The following is a 16310-nucleotide window of genomic DNA, read 5'->3' as shown; positions in this document are numbered from 1 at the left end:
GAAATATTTTTGCGAAGAAAAATAACTTCTGTCTTAGTCTCAAATTCTACTTCAGTCTTACCTACCAGTACCCATTTTTCAACTCTCATCTCCCAGATTTTAGATTTTAATTTCCTACTGCTACTTATTCATTCAAAGAAACGTACTTAATAGATATGATATAGAAACGAATAAACAGCCCCTGCTGTTAAAGAGTTAAGAGCTCAAAGTATTCTAGAAAAGTGAAAACAAGGGAATTTATGATTGACTACCATATGATAAATGTTATGAAAGAGAATGAAGAATGCATAATGGAAGTCCATTAGTATACTCAAGGAAGACTTTAATGAGGCAGTAAGCTTGGGTTGAGTCTTCAAGACCTGAGGTTTCGTAGGCAGCTACAATATTCTGCACATTGGCATGAAGGTTTGAGACGGATGGCATTATTTGGGGAGTACTGGTAGCATTACAAAAGAAGGGTTAAAGGGTGCAGTAAAGGGATGCAGAATAAAAAAAGGAGATAGCTTCAGTGTTCTAGATACCATACCCTATTTGGTTTTTCTATGTTACTCAAAGTAACTGCTTTCCAGTTTTAATTTTTTGTCTGGCCAGATTTATGGGTTTGATTAGTCTCCACTTGGCTGGGTAAATACCTGGATCCGAGATACTATATTCATTTTTTAGCAAAATCCTGTTTTTCATGTTGAAACATCCTGTGCTGCTGTTTACCATGGTAGTAAAGGCAGATATAATCAGAATTTCAACTTACTGTGATGGAACATAATATAAATAAAAATAGAAAATGAAAAGAAATAATAATTCATTTATTTTAATATTAGCAAAAATAAGATCTGAAACTATTAGTTGATGGGAAGCTGTGTAGAAACAGTGACTCTCATGCATAGATGGTAGAAATGTACACTGGCATAAGTACTTCTCTAAGAATTGAAATGGCAAACTAAATATCAGCATAGCTTCTGATAAAGCAATTATCCTTTACCTGAAAAATAATCCAAACTGCTATCACCAAAAAAAAAAGTGTATTCATATGATAGAAATAAAAAATAGCAACTAAAATGAAAAACTTGATTTATATTTAAAATTATAGATTTCAAAATTACAATAAGTATAAAAGCAAGTTTTGTAGCACATAACTTAAATAAATTACTCAGATTAAAATACATGAAAAAGAGTGGCCTCATACTTACAGAAGTATGGCCTCAAAAGGCTCTGGAAGGGCTACAAATTCATGATAGAAGAAAGAGGACTAATATTGAGGAGATTTTTAAAAAGTGAATTTCAAAATAGTATGTAAAGTTTTACATCTTTAATGAAATAGTAACTGGAATAAGAGGGGCAAGATGGCGGAAGAGTAAGACGCGGAGATCACCTTCCTTCCCACAGATACAGTAGAAATACATCCACACGTGGAACTGCTCCTACAGAACACCCACTGAACGCTGGCAGAAGACGTCAGACCTCCCAAAAGGCAAGAAAATCCCCACGTACTTGGGTAGGGTAAAAGAAAAAAGAAATAACAGAGACAAAAGAATAGGGACGGGACCTGCACCAGTGGGAGGGAACCGTCAAGGAGGAAAGGTTTCCACACACTAGGAAGGCCCTTCGCGGGCAGAGACTGCGGGTGGCGGAGGGGGGAAGCTTCGGAGCCACGGAGAAGAGCACAGCCACAGGGGTGCGGAGGGAAAAACAGAGAGGTTCCCACACGGAGGATCGGTGCCGAGCAGCACTCACCAGCCTGAGAGGCTTGTCTGCTCACCCGCCGGGGCGGGCGGGGGCTGGGAGCTGAGGCTCGGGCTTCGGTGCTAGCCGGGAGGGAGTCCGGGAAAAAGTCTGCAGGTGCCGAAGAGGCAAGAGACTTTTTCTTGCCTCTTTGTTTCGCGGGGCGCAAGGAGAGGGGATTCAGAGCGCCGCCTAAACGAGCTCCAGAGACGGGCGCGGGCCGCAGCTATCAGTGCAGACCCCAGAGGCGGGCGCAAGCCGCGGCTAACAGCGCGGACCCCAGAGACTGGTAGGAGATGCTAAGGCTGCTGCTGCCGCCACCAAGAAGCCTGTGTGCGAGCACAGGTCACTCTCCACACCGCCCCTCGCAGGAGCCAGTGCAGCTCGCCACTGCCAGGCTCCCGTGATCCGGGGACAACTTCCCCAGGAGAACGCACGGTGTGCCTCAGGCTGCTGCAACATCACGATGGCCTCTGCCGCCGCAGGCTCGCCCCGCATCCTCTGTACCGCTCCCTCCCCGTGGGCTGAGTGAGCCAGAGCCCCCGAAGCAGCTGCTCCTTTAACCCCATTCTGTCTGGGCAGGGAAAGGACGCCCTCAGGCGACCTACACGCAGAGGCGGGTCCAATTCCAAAGCTGAACCCCGGGAGCTGTACGAACAAAGAAGAGAAAGGGAAATCTCTCCCAGCAGCCTCAGAAGCAGCGGATTAAAGCTCCACAAACAACTTGATGTGCCTGCATCTGTTGAATACCTGAATAGACAACGAATCATCCGAAATTCAAGAGGTGGACTTTAGGAGCAGGATATATTAATTTTTCCCCTTTTCCTTTTTTTGTGAGTGTATATGTGTATGCTCCTGGGTGAGATTTTTGTCTGTATAGCTTTGCTTTCACCATTAGTCCTAGGGATAGGTCCGTCCGATTTTTTTTTTTTACTTAAAAAAATTTTTTTTTCCTAATATATGTTTTCTTAATAATTTTTCTGTATTTTCTATTTTTAGAAATTAAAAAATTTTTTAATAAGTTTTTGCATATTTATTTTAAAAAATTAAAATTTTTTTTCTTAATAAATTTTTTTCTTAATACTTTTTTATCTTATTTTTTACTATAAAAAATTAATAAATCTATTTTTAAAAATTAAAAAAAAAATTTTTCTGAATACATTTACTCTTAATAATTTTTTTTCTTATTTTTTATTATAATAGCTTTATTTTATTTTATTTTATCCTCTTTCTTTCTATTTTTTTCTCCCCTATATTCTGAGCTGTGTGGATGAAAGGCTCTTGGTGCTCCAGCCAGGCATCAGGGCTGTGCCTCTGAGGTGGGAGAGCCAACTTCAGGACACTGGTCCACAAGAGACCTACCAGCTCCACGTAATACCAAACGGCAAAAATCTCTCAGAGATCTCCATCTCAACATCAAGAACCAGCTTCACTCAACGACCAGCAAGCTACAGTGCTGGACACCCTATGCCAAACAACTAGCAAGACAGGAACACAGCCCCATCCATTAGCAGGGAGGCTGCCTAAAATCATAAGGCCACAGACACCCCAAAACACACCACCAGACGTGGACGTGCCCACCAGAAAGACAAGATCCAGCCTCATCCACCAGAACATAGGCACTAGTTCCCTCCACCAGGAAGCCTACACAACCCACTGAACCAACCTTACCCACTGGGGACAGATACCAAAAACAACGGGAACTACGAACCTGCAGCCTGTGAAAAGGAGACCCCAAACACAGTAAGATAAGCAAAATGAGACGACAGAAAAACACACAGCAGATGAAGGAGCAGGGTCAAAACACACTAGACTTAACAAATGAAGAGGAAATAGGTAGTCTACCTGAAAAAGAATTCAGAATAATGATAGTAAGGATGATCCAAAATCTTGGAAATAGAATAGACAAAATGCAGGAAACATTTAACAAGGACGGAGAAGAACTAAAGAGGAACCAAGCAATGATGAAAAACACAATAAATGAAATTAAAAATACTCTAGATGGGATCAATAGCAGAATAACTGAGGCAGAAGAAAGGATAAGTGACCTGGAAGATAAAATGGTGGAAATAACTACTGCAGAGCAGGATAAAGAAAAAAGAATGAAAAGAACTGAGGACAGTCTCAGAGACCTCTGGGACAACATTAAACGCACTAACATTCGAATTATAGGGGTCCCAGAAGAAGAAGAGAAAAAGAAAGGGACTGAGAAAATATTTGAAGAGATTATAGTTGAAAACTTCCCTAATATGGGAAAGGAAATAGTTAATCAAGTCCAGGAAGCACAGAGAGTCCCATACAGGATAAACCCAAGGAGAAACACGCCAGGACACATATTAATCAAACTGTCAAAAATTAAATATAAAGAAAACATATTAAAAGCAGCAAGGGAAAAACAACAAATAACACACAAAGGAATCCCCATAAGGTTAACAGCTGATCTTTCAGCAGAAACTCTGCAAGCCAGAAGGGAGTGGCAGGATATACTTAAAGTGATGAAGGAGAAAAACCTACAACCAAGATTACTCTACCCAGCAAGGATCTCATTCAGATGTGATGGAGAAATTAAAATCTTTACAGACAAGCAAAAGCTGAGAGAGTTCAGCACCACCAAACCAGCTTTACAACAAATGCTAAAGGAACTTCTCTAGGCAAGAAACACAAGAGAAGGAAAACACCTACAATAACAAACCCAAAACATTTACGAAAATGGGAATAGGAACATACATATCGATAATTACCTTGAATGTAAATGGATTAAATGCTCCCACCAAAAGACACAGACTGGCTGAATGGATACAAAAACAAGACCCATATATATGCTGTCTACAAGAGACCCACTTCAGACCTAGAGACACATACAGACTGAAAGTGAGGGGATGGAACAAGATATTCCATGCAAATGGAAATCAAAAGAAAGCTGGAGTAGCAATTCTCATATCAGACAAAATAGACTTTAAAATAAAGAATATTATAAGAGACAAAGAAGGACACTATATAATGATCAAGGGATCGATCCAAGAGGAAGGTATAACAATTGTAAATATTTATGCACCCAACATAGGAGCACTTCAATACATAAGGCAAATACTAACAGCCATAAAAGGGGAAATCGACAGCAACACAATCATAGTAGGGGACTTTAACACCCCACTTTCACCAATGGACAGATCATCCAAAATGAAAATAAATAAGGAAACACAAGCTTTAAATGATACATTAAACAAGATGGACTTAATTGATATTTATAGGACATTCCACCCAAAAACAAGAGAATACACATTTTTCTCAAGTGCGCATGGAACATTCTCCAGGAGAGATCATATCTTGGGTCACAAATCAAGCCTTGGTAAATTTAAGAAAATTGAAATCGTATCAAGTATCTTTTCCGACCACAACGCTATGAGACTAGATATCAATTACAGGAAAAGATGTGTAAAAAATACAAACACATGGAGGCTACACAATACACTACTTAATAACGAAGTGATCACTGAAGAAATCAAAGGGGAAATCAAAAAATACCTAGAAGCAAATGACAATGGAGATACGACGACCCAAAACCTATGGGACGCAGCAAAAGCAGTGCTAAGAGGGAAGTTTATAGCAATACAAGCCTACCTCAAGAAACAGGAAACATCTCGAATAAACAACCTAGCCTTGCAACCAAAGCAATTAGAGAAAGAAGAACAAAAAAACCACAAAGCTAGCAGAAGGAAAGAAATCATAAAGATCAGGTCAGAAATAAATGAAAAAGAAATGAAGGAAACAATAGCAAAAATCAATGAAACTAAAAGCTGGTTCTTTGAGAAGATAAACAAAATTGATAAACCATTAGCCAGACTCATCAAGAGAAAAAGGGAGAAGACTCAAATCAATAGAATTAGAAATGAAAAAGGAGGAGTAACCACTGACACTGCAGAAATACAAAAGATAATGAGAGATTACTACAAGCAACTCTATGCCAATAAAATGGACAACCTGGAAGAAATGGACAGATTCTTAGAAATGCACAAACTGCCGAGACTGAACCAGGAAGAAATAGAAAATATGAACAGACCAATCACAAGCACTGAAATTGAAACTGTGATTAAAAACCTTCCAACAAACAAAAGCCCAGGACCAGATGGCTTCACAGGTGAATTCTATCAAACATTTAGAGAAGAGCTAACACCTATCCTTCTCAAACTCTTCCAAAATATTGCAGAGGGAGGAACACTCCCAAACTCATTCTACGAGGCCACCATCACCCTGATACCAAAACCAGACAAAGATGTCACAAAGAAAGAAAACTACAGGCCAATATCACTGATGAACATAGATGCAAAAATCCTCAACAAAATACTAGCAAACAGAATCCAACAGCACATTAAAAGGATCATACACCATGATCAAGTGGGGTTTATCCCAGGAATGCAAGGATTCTTCAATATACGCAAATCAATCAATGTGATACACCATATTAACAAATTGAAGGAGAAAAACCATATGATCATCTCAATAGATGCAGAGAAAGCTTTCGACAAAATTCAACACCCATTTATGATAAAAGCCCTGCAGAAAGTAGGCATAGAGGGAACTTTCCTCAACATAATAAAGGCCATATATGACAAACCCACAGCCAACATTGTCCTCAATGGTGAAAAACTGAAACCATTTCCACTAAGATCAGGAACAAGACAAGGTTGCCCACTCTCACCACTATTATTCAACATAGTTTTGGAAGTGTTAGCCACAGCAATCAGAGAAGACAAAGAAATAAAAGGAATCCAAATCGGAAAAGAAGAAGTAAAGCTGTCACTATTTGCAGATGACATGATACTATACACAGAGAATCCTAAAGATGCTACCAGAAAACTCCTAGAGCTAATCAATGAATTTGGTAAAGTAGCAGGATACAAAATTAATGCACAGAAATCTCTTGCATTTCTATACACTAATGACGAAAAATCTGAAAGTGAAATTAAGAACACACTCCCGTTTACCATTGCAACAAAAAGAATAAAATATCTAGGAATAAACCTACCTAAGGAGACAAAAGACCTGTATGCAGAAAATTATAAGACACTGATGAAAGAAATTAAAGATGATACAAATAGATGGAGAGATATACCATGTTCCTGGATTGGAAGAATCAACATTGTAAAAATGACTCTTCTACCCAAAGCAATCTACAGATTCAATGCAATCCCTCTCAAACTACCACTGGCATTTTTCACAGAACTAGAACAAAAAATTGCACAATTTGTATGGAAACACAAAAGACCCCGAATAGCCAAAGCAATCTTGAGAACGAAAAATGGAGCTGGGGGAATCAGGCTCCCTGACTTCAGACTATATTACAAAGCTTCAGTAATCAAGACAGTTTGGTACTGGCACAAAAACAGAAATATAGATCAATGGAACAGGATAGAAAGCCCAGAGATAAACCCACACACATATGGTCACCTTATCTTTGATAAAGGAGGCAAGCACATACGGTGGAGAAAAGACAGCCTCTTCAATAAGTGGTGCTGGGAAAATTGGACAGCTACATGTAAAAGTATGAAATTAGAACACTCCCTGACACCATGCACAAAAATAAACTCAAAATGGATTAAAGACCTACGTGTAAGGGCAGACACTATCAAACTCTTAGAGGAAAACATAGGCAGAACACTCTATGACATACATCACAGCAAGATTCTTTTTGACCCAGCTCCCAGAGAAATGGAAATAAGAACACAAATAAACAAATGGGACCTAATGAAACTTAAAAGCTTTTGCACAGCAAAGGAAACCATAAACAAGACCAAAAGACAACCATCAGAATGGGAGAAAATATTTGCAAATGAAGCAACTGACAAAGGATTAATCTCCAAGATTTACAAGCAGCTCATGCAGCTCAATAACAAAAAAACGAACAACCCAATCCAAAAATGGGCAGAAGACCTAAATAGACATTTCTCCAAAGAAGATATACAGATTGCCAACAGACACATGAAAGAATGCTCAACATCATTAATCATTAGAGAAATGCAAATCAAAACTACAATGAGATATCATCTCACACTGGTCAGAATGGCCATCATCAAAAAATCTAGAAACAATAAATGCTGGAGAGGGTGTGGAGAAAAGGGAACACTCTCGCACTGTTGGTGGGAATGTAAATTGATACAGCCACTATGGAGAACAGTATGGAGGTTCCTTAAAAAACTACAAATAGAACTACCATACGACCCAGCAATCCCACTACTGGGCATATACCCTGAGAAAACCATAGTTCAAAAAGAGTCATGTAGGGCTTCCCTGGTGGCGCAGTGGTTGAGAATCTGCCTGCTAATGCAGGGGACACGGGTTCGAGCCCTGGTCTGGGAAGATCCCACATGCCACGGAGCAGCTGGGCCCGTGAGCCACAACTACTGAGCCTGCGCCCCGCGACCGGAGGGGCCGCGTTAGTGAAAGGCCCGCGCACCGCGATGAAGAGCGGTCCCTGCACCGCGATGAAGAGTGGCCCCCACTTGCCTCAACTAGAGAAAGCCCTCGCATGAACCGAAGACCCAACACAGCCAAAAATAAAATAAAATAAATAAAAAGAGTCATGTACCAAAATGTTCATTGCAGCTCTATTTACAATAGCCAGGACATGGAAGCAACCTAAATGTCCATCGACAGATGAATGGATAAAGAAGATGTGGCACATATATACAATGGAATATTACTCAGCCATAAAAAGAAATGAAATGGAGGTATTTGTAATGAGGTGGATGGAGTTAGAGTCTGTCATACAGAGTGAAGTAAGTCAGAAAGAGAAAAACAAATACAGTATGCTAACACATATATACGGAATCTAAGGAAAAAAAAAAAAAAGGCCATGCAGAACCTAGTGGCAAGACGGGAATAAAGACACAGACCTACTAGAGAATGGACTTGAGGATATGGGGAGGGGGTGGGGTGAGATGTGACAGGGTGAGAGAGTGTCATGGACATATATACACTACCAAATGTAAAATAGATAGCTAGTGGGAAGCAGCCGCATAGCACAGGGAGATCAGCTCGGTGCTTTGTGACCACCTAGGGGGGTGGAATAGGGAGGGTGGGAGGGAGGGAGATGCAAGAGGGAAGAGATATGGGAACATATTGTATATGTATAACTGATTCACTTTGTTATAAAGCAGAAGCTAACACACCATTGTAAGGCAATTATACTTCAATAAAGTTGTTTAAAAAAAAAAAGAACAATAAAAAAATATAATAAAAAAATAAAATAAAATAGTAACTGAATTTTAAATGAAGAAAAATCAGAACTATAATAAAATGCTTTTAATTATTTTTATTTTGTTAACTTGCTATTATTGTCTTTATTTAGTTTCACTGTCTTCAAAATGAAAAGGTCTTTGTATCGATTATAGTTTCTCTGGGTCTGAAGGCCCGAGTACCAGTAGAGCCAATGCTGTAATTCTGGTCTGCAAGCTGGCAGGCTCAAGAACCAAGAAGAGCCAGGGTTTCACAGCGGGAATCTGAAGGCAGGGAGAGAGCAATGCCCTCACAAATGTAGTCAGGAGGCTCAGTGCAGTCAGGCAGCAGGAGTTCCCTCTTAGTTTGTTCAAAAATGAACAACATTTTTGTTCAATTCAGGTTTTCAGTTGATTAGATAAGGCCCACCCACATTAGGGAGGGCAACCTCCTTTACTCTGTCTATGGGTTCAAATGTTCATCTCATCCAGAAACACCCTCACAGACTTATCACAAAATAATATTTGACCAAATGACTGGGCACCCTGTGGCCCAGTATAACTGACACATAAAATCAACCATCATAGTCCTAGTCTCAGTTTTTAAATGATACATGCTTATTATAAAATAAAAAGAAAACAGTCAGAATAAATAAGGGGAAAAATGGAAATCTGCCAATCAATAGTAAATATTTTTAACATTTTAATTCAAAACTTATTTTGATAAGTATGTATAAATTCATGCAGATATAATTTTATTAATTACATTCTCTTTCTTTTGTTGTTTTTTCTATAGTTCGATAAATTAGCTCCAGAGTATAACACCTGTTCAACTTTTTAAGAAATAAACATAATTCTTCTTAAGTACTCCATAATACTATTTATCATCATTTAGTTACTTTGTGGAGGCACAAAAGTGAAGTTAAGATGATATTTATATCAGGAAAGAGAGATGAGCCATATTAAAGATTCTGAGAGGTAAAGCTGAGGCCGAAGATACGACCAGTGGTTTTGGTAAAAATCAGTTGCTAGTAAGTTTGATAATAAGCAATTCAGTCCAGTGAGCCGATACAAAGATGGATTGCTATGGATTATAAAGAGTATTTAGATGAGGAAATGAAGACAGCTAAAGGTAGATTTATTAAAAAGCTAATGAAGCTTAAATTTTAGGGCTCTACTCATGGATGGCCCATGCCTATACTAGCTATCTTTAGATATCCCCATAAAAGAAAAAAAGATCCATTTATCTTTTGGATAACTTCTAATACTAATCAAATCAAATTGCTAACACTACAGCATCAGGTAAACAGCTAATGGTTATGTTTTCATCCTTAATAGATTTCCCAGTAAAGCTTTAAACATAAGGTTTTATAGAGAATGCCGTTCGTTTAAAAACATCTAGTCAAGTAATGTAGCACTACCCTCATCTTTAACACCCTGAGTTGTACGACCACTGTGTATTTTATGTCTTTTTCTTTCAATGATAATAACAGTTTGCCCTGAAACCCTGCTTAATGACATATAATTCTTTCAGAGAAAAATTGTAAATGTTGAGCTCAAAACCTCTAAGCTGCTTTTCAAACCACATTTGACGTTTTAAAATGCTATTATATTTAAAGAATAAACCTATTTAAATAAATTAACCTCTAAATTCTATGTAAAGTATATCTGATAATTAAAATATATTCAATTATAATGCAGAAAAAATTTAACAGTAGTCATTCAGCTCATACATCTTAAAATAAGCGTGATAGTGCCACATTACTACTTACTAGTGTGTCACATCTGTCCAGGAAAAATCTCAAACTATACTAGTTGTGTCATCCATGGCTCCAAATACTCTAAGACTAGTGATATGATATGTTAATAAAATCTATTGAAGTTTTGAGCAAGCTCTTTGAGTTCTCAAAGAAGTGAATCTGTAGGAAGAAATAAGAGAAAGGAAAGGATACAAGTATGACACATTCATGTTTTATTCAGTGTAATCCAAACACCATTTAACCAGTATGACTAGATATATGGCATTATGTGAGATGCTTTGGTGTTATTGTACTTGCTTTCTCTCTCACTGAAGAAAACCAGTAACAGCAACAGCTTATTTTTTCCTATTAACATACAAAATTAAGTAGAATGACATTTTTTTGGTTCTTCTACCCATGGATCTGTTTCCCTTTTCAAACCTGTTATGAAATTAAAAGCAAAGAAAATAAAGCAAATTTAGGATTGTGGAGCCATTTGAAGAAATCATGTCAACATAAATAAATATACACATACTTACATAAATACATAAATTCTTATTTTGGTATTTTCTTGCTATTGGAAAAATGAATATGTGAGAGAAAGACTGAATTCCAAGGAAGAAAACATGCCTTTTATTTCTAAAACCTGGGTTGGTTTATTATACATATGAGATGCATCACATATGGCCTTGGTAAATGCTTTTTTAACTAAAGGTATAGTATCTTAGTACTTCTTTTACTGCAAAATAATTTATTTTACCATCTGTAAAGTAACATTATAGTAATATCTATAGTTATTTGCAATATCTCCATTATTTAAAATAATTCTAAGAATCTTACTAAAATCTCCCTTTAAAAATGCAAAAGCTATAAAACAATATAAAATAAAAAGATTAAAAGAACTGAAATAAAAGAATGTACGTTTTATATTTGAACATTGTACATTAATATCCATGTGGTATCGCCTGCACATATCTATATGATATTAAGAGTAATATGCATAGTCTAATCTATTATTAGACTAATATGCATGATTTGAATCCATGGCTTCTGAGCATTTTTGTAATTCAGGGGAGATCTAATACCTTTAATGTTATAGAAATAATATGATATTACATAAAAGGAAAAGCCGTATATAAGGTTAGAAGTCTAATGGTCTCTGTTTGAAGCATCTGAGTAGCAAACTTACTTCCCCTTCCACTCCTTCCAGAGAAGTTTTGCAGATGACTGGTTCTTTCTTTGCTTCTACTTTTTATACCTCTATGCCTTCCATATTGGAATTAGAGTCTTCGCACTTTGTTTCTCATAAACAGTTTTTCCCCTGTGGCCCAAAGCTCTCTTGCATCTGCTTTTTCTGTCTAGTTCCAAATGACAGTGGACTTCTAAGCATCCTCACTAACACCTATTTCATAGTCATCCATGCTGAATAAGCTTTAATACTGAAGAAAAACAGCATTATATATGTGTGCTTCAGCTAGAATGCGTAAAATTGTTTTTTCAGCCAGGTTATGCAAGGGTACCACCAAAAGCAAAGCTTCATAAGCTTAGGAACCATGCCAAAATCAGTGAACACTCTGGCTACCATGTAATGCAGTACTTAAAGCTTCCTCTTCACTGCCGTAGTATTCTATTTCCCATTTTGAGCAGCATTGCAATAGCTGCAGCACCATTGGCTTTTCTGTAGAAACGATGGGAATCCAAATTTGCAGTTCTTTTCTTTTTAACTCTTGGTGAAGAATCTAAGTCTTAAAAACACCAGATGCAAAAACATGAAGGTTGAAGCATTAATTTGAACTACTTCTCAATGTAATTGAAAGTGATTCTTTATTTATCAGTTAAGATAAACTCTGTTTTAGTAAGCCTTGCTGCATACTTTGTCTACCTCTATCCTAAAACTGGTGAATGCTGGGCATACTGTGTCTTATGTACTTCTCCCAGAACACGAGCTGTGCTGTTTCACATTGCCAACGGCATCTGGGTGCAGTTGAGCAATAAGTTCCATATCTTTAGTATGTATGTAGCCAGAGTCAAGGTAGTAGAGTCACAGATAGCCCAGAGGGACTGCAAAGCATTTAGTTATTTTGTTCCAACATGGTTTTAACTTTTCCATTTGATCCCAACAACACACACACACACACACACACACACACACACACACACACTCACACACACACACATTTTCAAATTGTATGCCATCATAGGGAAAATTAAACAAAACAAATTTCACCTTCTTGTTCCTTCTAAGGGAGATTTACCTGTTAATTTACTTGTTGCCATCTTGATGCATCTAAGGCATTATAATACATTACTTCCAGAAATCTAAAGAAATCTCTAAAATCTCTATTCCTCCTACAACTTCTTATTTTTGAGACTCTGGGTGTTATTATTGATCAGCTTCTCAACATCCTCTCAGATTTGCTATGTATTATCATTTATTCTCTCACACTGAGTTTACTCAGAAACTGAAACACATTCTTAATTCACCACTAACTAACAACTTACTTGTTGAATGCTTATATATATATTCTTGTGGGGAAAAGGTGGTTTCAATTGAGATGCTAAACTCACTGTTTCTGCTGCTGATTTGGGCCCTTTATGCCTTTCTTTGAGTCTGCTTCAGATACCACCACAACAAAAGCAGGATAGATTAAAACTTTCAATACTTCAAAAACATATATAGAACACATAGTTCTCTAAATGTGTACAGAAGTCACTATATTTAGGACACAGCTGGTCTTTAACTATCCTAGAATTCTTGCAAAGTGATTTTTATTGTTTCTTCTACTTACTGATTTCTCATTTTCATCTCTAGAATCACCTTTTCTTGGTCATTTTTTAAAGACAAAGTATAAATGTATTTCTTAAAAGTTCTTTACTGGCCTACCATAATTAGCTCAGCAGAGTAGCTACTCTACTTAGACTCCTTTCTATCCTAACATTTTATATGACTCACAAAGAGCGTAATGGGAAGGACTAACCCCTCTACCTTGACAATTCCATCAGCATTTTAGAACACTAACTACAATAAGAGATTTAGTTTACTGAAGCTGTGTGGGCATAGGTTCTTGTACTGGCATGCATGTTGAGTATATGAGGAAGCCAGACAATTGTCTCTATAGATACCTAAAGTTGCTAACTTAGCAAATGTGTTTCTAATTCAATACCATTATAATAAGTGTGTGTGTGTGTGTGTGTGTGTGCATGTGTGTTTGTATGTGTGTGTGTGTATAAATTTAACAAGGCTTATAGTAACAGAAAAGCCAGGAAGAAATATTTGACATCTTCCTACCCCTACCTCTAGGTACTGACTCATTTTATCAATCCCATTAAGTTAAAGCAACTTTTGGATCATCTTCCAAAGCAAATTGATAAAAACTTTGATCCTTTTCAAACTTAGGATATGTCTCATGCATATGTACTGTCTAACTTCCTGCTGTGCTTCTGTAGAGCACTGGACAGATTATCAGTATGACACTGACTGAAACTTAAAAATAATCTGCTTACTTTCTCATAGCATGGATTTCATAACTTTCTGGATCCCCTATAAATCCTTATCTCTTGAGGCTTCAAACTAGGCTTGAAGTTAGCCCCCTCAGGCTCTGCTTTAAATCAAATCCAATGCTACATTTTCCATTCCTTACTGAAATTGATTCTCCCTGAAGCTGTGGGAGGAGAAAGTCCTTTTTGTCTCTGCTTCCTGAGTATGTCTTTAGCATCTCTCAAAGAGAAACAGAAAAGTTTAGAGAAAGTCATGTCTACTTTGCACTGAGTGTTCCTTAATCCCAAAACACCCAATGTGGGATAACAAATTATAACTTCCAGGTCCTTCTTATTCATGACTACTTTATTCATCTTATAGCTTAAAAATGTTGTTTCCATTAATGTAGTCAGTCACATTTGTTATTCATTTAATAAGAGAAAAAAAAGTAGTTCTGCTTTTCCTTAAGGTGTGGAAAGCCACATAAGAATCTTGTTTCCAATCAAACAGCAAGTAATTGCCTGATGATCTAAAAAATGTCTCTTGAGCTCATCACAAAGCTCAGGTTATGAGGCAATCATGGATTCTGAAGGTTAACAAGTTACTTCAAGGAGAAATAGGATACACAAACTTCTACTCTGGACAGGAACGGAAGGAAGTGGTGACCACCACATAAGCATGTAAGAATAAATAAGCAAAGTTTTTAATGAATACTTTAGGGCTGATTATGGAAAGCATGCCAATTTTGAATAACTGGGAAATATTTTCAAGAAAAATTTGCACTCAGTTTCAAGCTTTTTCCAATAGGTCTCCATCAAGTACATTCAAGAAAGAGGGGTCAGGCAAGAAAAATAAAGAAAATTCTATCTCAATCAAGAAGAGGTGTATGACAAAAAATCTACTGCATTTCTATACTTATATTTCTATAATAATGAGCTGGTGGAAAAAGAAATTAAGAAAACAATCCCATTTACAATCACAGCAAAAAGAGTAAAATACCAAGGAAAAAATTTAATTGAGGTAAAAGACTTGTACACTGAAAACTATAAGACATTGTTGAAATAAATTGAAGAAGACACAAATAAATGGAAAGACATTCTGTGCTCATGGATTGGAAGAATTAACATTGTTAAAAAGTCCATATTACCTAGAGTAATTTACAGATTCAGTGCAATTCCTATCAGAATCCCAAGGACATTTTTCACAGAAATAGAACAAAAAGATTCAAAATTTGTATGGAACCACAAAAGATCCCAAATGGCCAAAGCAATCCTGAGAAAAAAGAACTAAGCTGGAGGTATCACACTCCTTGATTTCAAAGTTACAAATCCATAATAATGAAAACAGCACAGAATTGGCAGAAAAAAATACATACGTCAGTGTAACAGAATTGAGAGCCCAGAAATAAACCCATGCATATATGGACAATTAATATTACAAAAAAGGAGCAAAGAACATACAGTAGTGAAAGGACAGTCTCATCAGTAAATGGTGCTGGGAAAACAGGGCAGCCAATGCCAAAAAATGAAACTAGACCACTATTTCACACTATCTCAAATAAATAGGACTACATCAGACTAAAAAGCTTCTGCGCAGCAAAGAAAACCATCAACAAAACAGAAAGACAACCTACTGAATGGAAAAAGATAATCACAAATGATATACTCAATAAGGGGCCAATATCCAAAATATATAAAGAACTCATACAACTTAACAACAACAACAACAAAAAGCCTGATTAAAAAATGGGCAGATAACCTGAATAGATATTTTTCCAAAGAAGACATACAGATGGCCAACAGGCACATGAAAATCTGTTCAACACTGTAATTATTAGGGAAATGCAAATCAACACCACAATGAGATATCACCGCTCCTACTAGAATGGCTATTATCAAAAAGGCAAGAAATAACGAGTGTGGGTGAGGATGTAGAGAAAAGGGAACCCTCATGCACTGTTGCTGGAAACGTAAATTGGTGCAGCCACTATGGAAAACAGTGTGGAGGTTCCTCAAAAAATTAAGAATAGAACTACAATATGATCCATCTATCCCAATTTTGGTATTTATCCAAAGAAAGGAAAACACTAATTCAAAAAATACATGCACTCTTATGTTTATCACAGCATTATTAACAATAGCCAAGATTTGAAAACCACTT

The 16310-nt window shown here is 37.2% G+C and overlaps 1 long non-coding RNA gene across 1 annotated transcript in view; it reads right to left on the bottom strand.

The window, feature by feature from the left end:
• Positions 1-8975: 8975 nt before the first annotated feature.
• The window catches only part of LOC309634831, a 213968-nt gene continuing 206633 nt past the window's right edge, over positions 8976-16310 (bottom strand). Inside the window, exon 3 of the long non-coding RNA XR_014248455.1 lies at positions 8976-10852. This is a non-coding gene — a long non-coding RNA (uncharacterized lncRNA). The remainder of the gene's footprint in view (positions 10853-16310) is intronic.

Source organism: Balaenoptera borealis, assembly GCF_965194805.1.
Source record: "Balaenoptera borealis genome assembly, chromosome: 9".
Classification (NCBI taxonomy): Eukaryota; Metazoa; Chordata; class Mammalia; order Artiodactyla; family Balaenopteridae; genus Balaenoptera; species Balaenoptera borealis.
This window is presented reverse-complemented; position numbering and strand designations above follow the sequence as displayed.